Below are 7521 nucleotides of genomic sequence, written 5' to 3'. Positions count from 1 at the left end.
ATCATTTTCTTAGTAATGGGCTTGTCCTCATCAATGAGAATGTCTCCTTCTATGTTAATTCCAACTGAATTACAGAGGTGACAAATGAGATGAGGGAAGGCTAACCTTGCCAAGGTAGAGGACTTGTCCGCCACCTTATAAAGTTCTTGGGATATAACCTCATGAACTTCTACTTCCTCTCCAATCATGATGCTATGAATCATGATAGCCCGGTCTATAGTAACTTAGGACCGGTTGCTAGTGGGAATGATTGAGCGTTGGATAAACTCCAACCATCCCCTAGCCACAGGCTTGAGGCCATGCCTTCTCAGTTGAACCGGCTTCCCTCTTGAATCTCTCTTCCATTGAGCGCCCTCTTCACAAATGTCTATGAGGACTTGGTCCAACCTTTGATCAAAGTTGACCCTTCTAGTGTAAGGGTGTTCATCTCCTTGCATCATGGGCAAGTTGAATGCCAACCTTACATTTTTCGGACTAAAATCTAAGCATTTCCCCCGAACCATTATAAGCCAATTCTTTGGGTTCGGGTTCACACTTTGATCATGGTTCTTGGAGATCCATGCATTGGCATAGAACTCTTGAACCATTAAGATTCCGACTTGTTGAATGGGGTTGGTAAGAACTTCCCAACCTCTTCTTCGGATCTCATGTCGGATCTCCGGATATTCACTCTTTTAAGTTTGAAAGGGACCTCGGGGATCACCTTCTTCATGGCCACAACTTCATAGAAGTGATCTTGATGCACCCTTGAGATGAATCTCTCCATCTCCCATGACTCGGAGGTGGAAGCTTTTGCCTTCCCTTTCCTCTTTCTAGAGGTTTCTCCGGCCTTAGACACCATAAATGGTTATGGAAAAACAAAAAGCAATGCTTTTACCACACCAAACTTAGAAGGTTTGCTCGTCCTCGAGCAAAAGAAGAAAGAAGAGAATAGAAGAAGAAGAAATAGAGGAGATGGAGGTGGCTTTGTTTTTCGGCCAAGGGGGAGAAGTAGTGTGTAGGTTGTGTGAAAATGAAGGAGTGAATATGGGTTTATATAGGGGTGGAGAGAGGGGTAAGGTTTGGCCATTATGGGTGGGTTTGGGAGGGAAAGTGGTTTGAATTTGAATGGTGAGGTAGGTGGGGTTTTATGAAGGATGGATGTGAGTGGTGAAGAGAATGGTGGGATTTAATAGGTGAGGGGTTTTTGGGAAAGAGGTATTGAGGTGATTGGTGAATGGGTGAAGAAGAGAGAGAGTGGTGGTGTAGGTGGGGATCCTGTGGGGTCCACAGATCCTGAGGTGTCAAGGATAATTCATCCCTGCACCAAGTGGCGAGCAAAAATGCTCCTTCTGCCAATTCTGGCGTTAAACGCCGGGCTGGTGCCCATTTCTGGCATTTAACGCCAGCTTGTTGCCCATTCCTGGCGTTAAACGCCAGTCTGGTGCCCCTTTCTGGCGTTAAACGCCCAGAATGGTGCCAGACTGGGCGTTAAATGCCCATTTGCTGTCTTCACTGGCATTTCAATGCCAGCAAGTTTTCCTCCAGGGTGTGCTATTTTTCTTTCTGTTTTTCATCCTATTTTTGCTTTTTCAATTGATTTTGTCACTTCATATGATCATCAACCTACAGAAAACATAAAATGACAAAGGAAAATAGATAAATATAACATTGGGTTGCCTCCCAACAAGCGCTTCTTTAATGTCAGTAGCTTGACAGTGGGCTCTCATGGAGCCTCACAGATACTCAGAGCAATGTTGGAACCTCCCAACACCAAACTTAAAGTTTGAATGTGGGGGTTCAACACCAAACTTAGAAGTTGGTTGCGGCCTCCCAACAACAAACTTAGAGTTTGACTGTGGGGGCTCTGTTTGACTCTGTTTTGAGGGAAGCTCTTCATGCTTCCTCTCCATGGTTAGAGAGGGGTATCCTTGAGCCTTAAACACAAAGGATTCTTCATTCACTTGAATGATCAATTCTCCTCTGTCAACATCAATCATAGCCTTTGCTGTGGCTAGGAAGGGTCTGCCAAGGATGATGGATTCATCCATGCACTTCCCAGTCTCTAGGACTATGAAATCAGCAGGGATGTAATGGTTTTCAACCTTTACCAGAACATCCTCTACAAGTCCATAAGCTTGTTTTCTTGAATTGTCTGCCTAGTGAGATTCTTGCAGCTTGCACCTCAAAGATCCCTAGCTTCTCCATTACAGAGAGAGGCATGAGGTTTATGCTTGACCCTAGGTCACACAGAGCCTTCTCAAAGGTCATGGTGCCAATGGTACAAGGTATTGAGAACTTCCCAGGGTCTTATCTCTTTTGAGGTAATTTCTGCCTAGTCAAGTCATCCAGTTCTTTGGTGAGCAAAGGAGGTTCATCCTCCCAAGTCTCATTACCAAATAACTTGTCTTTTAGCTTCATGATTGCTCCAAGGTACTTAGCAACTTACTCTTCAGTGACATCTTCATCCTCTTCAGAGGAAGAATACTCATCAGAGCTCATGAATGGCAGAAGTAAATCCAATGGAATCTCTATGGTCTCAGTGTGAGCCTCGGATTCCCATGGTTCCTCATTAGGAAACTCATTGGAGGCCAGTGGACGTCCATTGAGGTCTTCCTCAGTGGCGATCACTGCCTTTTCCTCCTCTCCAAATTTTGCCATGTTGATGGCCTTGCACTCTCCTTTTGGATTCTCTTCTGTATTGCCTGGAAGAGTACTAGGAGGGAGTTCAGTAACTTTCTTACTCAGCTGACCCACTTGTGCCTCCAAGTTTCTAATAGAGGACCTTGTTTCAGCCATGAAACTTTGAGTGGTTTTGATTAGATCAGAGACCATGGTTGCTAAGTCAGAGTGGCTCTGCTTAGAATTCTCTGTCTGTTGCTGAGAAGATGATGGAAAAGACTTGCCATTGCTAAACCTGTTTCTTCCACCATTATTGTTGTTGAAACCTTGTTGAGGTCTCTGTTGATCCTTCCATGAGAGATTTGGATGATTTCTCCATGAAGGATTTTAGGTGTTTCCATAGGGTTCTCCCATGTAATTCACCTCTTCCATTGAAGGGTTCTCAGGATCATAAGCTTCTTCTTCAGATGAAGCGTCCTTAGTACTGTCTGGTGCAGCTTGCATTCTAGACAGACTTTGAGAAATCATATTGACTTGCTGAGTCAATATTTTGTTCTGAGCCAATACGGCATTCAGAGTATCAATCTCAAGAACTCCTTTCTTCTGATTCGTTCCATTGTTCACAGGATTCCTTTCAGAAGTGTACATGAATTGGTTATTTGCAACCATTTCAATGAGTTCTTGAGCTTCTGCAGGCGTCTTCTTCAGATGAAGAGATCCTCCAGCAGAGCTGTCCAATGACATCTTGGACAGTTCAGACAGACCATCAGAGAAGATACCTATAATGCTCCATTCAGAAAGCATGTAAGAAGGACACTTTCTGATCAATTGTTTGTATCTTTCCCAAGCTTCATAGAGGGATTCACCTTCCTTTTGTCTGAAGGTTTGGACTTCCACTCTAAGCTTACTCAATTTTTGAGGTGGAAAAAACTTTGCCAAGAAGGCATTGACTAGCTTTTCCCAAGAGTTCAGGCTTTCTTTAGGTTGTGAGTCCAACCATATCCTAGCTCTGTCTCTTATAGTAAAAGGGAATAGCATAAGTCTGTAGACCTCAGGGTCAATCCCATTAGTCTTGACAGTGTCATAGATTTGCAAGAATTTAGCTAAAAACTGATGAGGATCTTCCAATGGAAGTCCATGGAACTTGCAATTCTGTTGCATTAGAGAAACTAATTGAGGCTTAAGCTCAAAGTTGTTTGCTCCAATGGCAGGGATAGAGATGCTTCTCCCATAGAAGTCGGGAGTAGGTGCAGTAAAGTCACCCAGCACCTTCCTTGCATTGTTGGCATTGTTGTTGTTTTTGGCTGCCATGTCCTCTTCATGTTTGAAGATTTCTGTTAGGTCCTCTACAGAGAGTTGTGCTTTAGCTTCTCTTAGCTTTCGCTTCAAGGTCCTTTCAGGTTCAGGGTCAGCCTCAACAGGAATGCTTTTGTCTTTGCTCCTGCTCATATGAAAGAGAAAAGAACAAGAAAATATGGAATCCTCTATGTCACAGTATAGAGATTCCTTGGGGTGTCAGAGGAAAAGAAGAATAGAAGGAGGAGGTAGAAGAATTCGAACTTATCAAGAGGGATAGAGTTCGAATTGTGCATTGAGGAGGAGTGTTTGTTCATAAATAGAAGGATGTGAGAAGAGGGGAAGAAATTTTCGAAAATTAAAGTGAATTAATTAAAAGAAATTTTGAAAAATGGTAATTGATTTTCGAAAACTAAGTTTGGGAAAGAAATTAAGTGAAATTGAAAAAGATTTTGAAATTAGAAATCAAAAAGATATGATTGAAAGGATATAGTTTTAAAAAGATATGATTGAGAAGATATGATTTGAAAAACAATTTAAAAAGACTTGATTTTGAAAATTAATGACTTGGCTAACAAGAAATTTAAAAGATATGATTCAGACATTAAATCTTTCTCAACAGAAAAGGCAACATACTTGAACTGTTTGAATCAAATCATTAATTGTTAGCAAGTATTTTAAAAAAAATAGAAAGAAATTGATTTTGAAAATATATGATTGAAAAGATATGATTTGAAAAAGATTTGATTTTGAAAAATTATGAAAGCTTGAAAAAAATTTTGAATTAAAAACAAAATCTTCCCTCTTGTGCCATCCTGGCGTTAAACGCCCAGAATGGTATCCATTCTGGCGTTTAACGCCCAAAATGCTACCCCTTTGGGCGTTAAACGCCCAGCCAGGTACCCTGGCTGGCGTTTAAACGCCGGTTTTCCTTCCTCACTGGGCGTTTTGAACGCCCAGCTTTTTCTGTGTAATTTCTCTGCTGTATGTTCTGAATCTTCAATTCTCTATATTATTGACTTGAAAAGACACAAAGAAAAAATTTTTTTTGAATTTTTAATGATGAGGAATAATCAAAATGCAACTAAAATCAAATAAACAATGCATGCAAGACTCCAAACTTAAAGGTTTGTATACTACTGACACTAACAAATTGAGAATGCATTTGAGAAACAACAAAACACTCAAGACAAGAGAATTTAAAGATCGGAGTAAGGAAATCATCAAGAACAACTTGAAGATCAATGAAGACACATGATTGAATTCGAAAAAATGCAAGAAGAATAGAAACATGCAATTGACACCAAACTTAAAATGAGACACTAGACTCAACAAGAAACATAAAATATTTTTGGTTTTTATGATTTTATAATTTTTTTGTATTTTTCGAAAATTATATGAAAAAAAAAATAAAGAGATTCAAAATTTTTAATAAGAATTCCAGGAATCATGCAATGTTAGTCTAAAGCTTTAGTATAAAGAAATTAGACATGGCTAACCAAGCTTCAGCAGGACATTACATTCAAGAGCTAAATTGATGAGAATCAATCAGCTTTGGTGATGATAAGTACATCACCTTGAAACTCTAGAATTCATTCTTAAAAATTCTGAAGAAAAATACCTAATCTAAGCAACAAGATGAACCGTCAGTTGTCCGAACTCGAACAATTCCCGGCAACGGCGCCAAAAACTTGGTGCACGAAATTGTGATCATCAATGGCGCCATCAACATGGTACGCTCAATTGCAATTTCAACTCTATATCACAACTTCGCACAACTAACCAGCAAGTGCACTGGGTCGTCCAAGTAATAAACCTTACGCGAGTAAGGGTCGATCCTACGGAGATTGTTGGTATGAAGCAAGCTATGGTCATCTTGTAAATCTCAGTCAGGCAGATTCAAATGGTTATGGAGGAATAATGATTAAAAGATAAATAAAACATAAAATAAAGATAGAGATACTTATGTAATTCATTGGTGAGAATTTCAGATAAGCGTATGGAGATGCTTTGTCCCTTCCGTCTTTCTGCTTTCCTACTGTCTTCATCCAATCCTTCTTACTCCTTTCCATGGTAAGCTGTATGTTGGGCATCACCGTTGTCAATGGCTACAGTCCCGTCCTCTCAGTGAAAATGTTCAACGCGCTCTATCACAGCACGGCTAATCAGCTGTCGGTTCTCGATCATGTCGGAATAGAATCCAGTGATTCTTTTGCGTCTGTCACTAACGCCCCACAATCGCGAGTTTGAAGCTCGTCACAGTCATTCAATCCTTGAATCCTACTCAGAATACCACAGACAAGGTTTATACCTTCTGGATTCTTTTGAATGCCGCCATCAATTCTAGCTTATACCACAAAGATTCCGATTAAGGGATCCAAGAGATATCCACTCAATCTAAGGTAGAACGGAGGTGGTTGTCAGGCACACGTTCATAGGTGAGAATGATGATGAGTGTCACGGATCATCACATTCATCAAGTTGAGGAACAAGTGATATCTTAGAACAAGAATAAGCTGAATTGAATAGAAGGACAATAGTAATTGCATTAATACTCGAGGTACAGCAGAGCTCCACACCTTAATCTATGGTGTGTAGAAACTCCACCATTGAAAATACATAAGAACAAGGTCTAGGCATGGCCGAGATGCCAGCCCCAATGATCTAAGAACTAGACATCCAAAGATGATCAAAGGATCTAAAGTGATCCAAAGATGAAAATACAATAGCAAAAGGTCCTATTTGTAGATAACTAGTGGCTTAGGGTTTACAAAGATGAGTAAATGACATAAAAATCCACTTCCGAGCCCACTTGGTGTGTGCTTGGGCTGAGCATTGAAGCTTTCATGTGTAGAGACTTTTCTTGAAGTAAAACGCCAGCTTTTGTGCCAGTTTGGGCGTTTAACTCCCATTCTTGTGCCAGTTCCGGCGTTTAACGACAGAATTCTTGAGCTGACTTGGAACGCCTATTTGGGCCATCAAATCTCGGGCAAAGTATGGACTATTATACATTGCTGGAAAGCCCAGGATGTCTACTTTCCAACGCAATTTAGAGCGCGCCAATTTGGCTTCTGTAGCTCCAGAAAATCTTCTTTGAGTACAGGGAGGTCAAAATCCAACAGCATCTGCAGTCCTTTTCAGCCTCTGAATCAGATTTTTGCTCAGGTCCTTCAATTTCAGCCAGAAAATACCTGAAATCACAGAAAAAACACAAACTCATAGTAAAGTCCAGAAAAGTGAATTTTAACTAAAAACTAATAAAAATATAATAAAAACTAACTAAAACATGCTAAAAACATACTAAAAACAATGCCAAAAAGTGTATAAATTATCCGCTCATCACAACACCAAACTTAAATTGTTGCTTGTCCCCAAGCAACTAAAAATCAAATAAGATAAAAAGAAGAGAATATGCAATGAATTCCAAAAACATCTATGAAGATCAGTATTAATTAGATGAACGGGGCTTTTAGCTTTTTGGCTCTGAACAATTTTGTCATCTCACTCTATCCTTTGAAATTCAGAATGATTGGCTTCTATAGGAACTCAGAATCCAGATAGTGTTATTGACTCTCCTAGTTAAGTATGATGATTCTTGAACACAGCTACTTTATGAGTCTTGGT

General features: G+C 40.1%; 1 non-coding gene across 1 annotated transcript; it reads left to right on the top strand.

Moving 5' to 3' along the window:
• The first annotated feature begins 3399 nt into the window (after positions 1–3399).
• On the top strand, positions 3400–3507 carry LOC130952712 (small nucleolar RNA R71). Its single transcript, XR_009074889.1, has one exon. It is a non-coding gene; the product is annotated as a small nucleolar RNA R71 (small nucleolar RNA).
• Positions 3508–7521: the final 4014 nt, after the last annotated feature.

This window comes from Arachis stenosperma, chromosome 9 (genome assembly GCF_014773155.1).
Source record: "Arachis stenosperma cultivar V10309 chromosome 9, arast.V10309.gnm1.PFL2, whole genome shotgun sequence".
Taxonomy (NCBI): Eukaryota; Viridiplantae; Streptophyta; class Magnoliopsida; order Fabales; family Fabaceae; genus Arachis; species Arachis stenosperma.
Note: the sequence above shows the minus strand (reverse complement) of the source record. Positions and strands in the feature narration are given on the sequence as shown.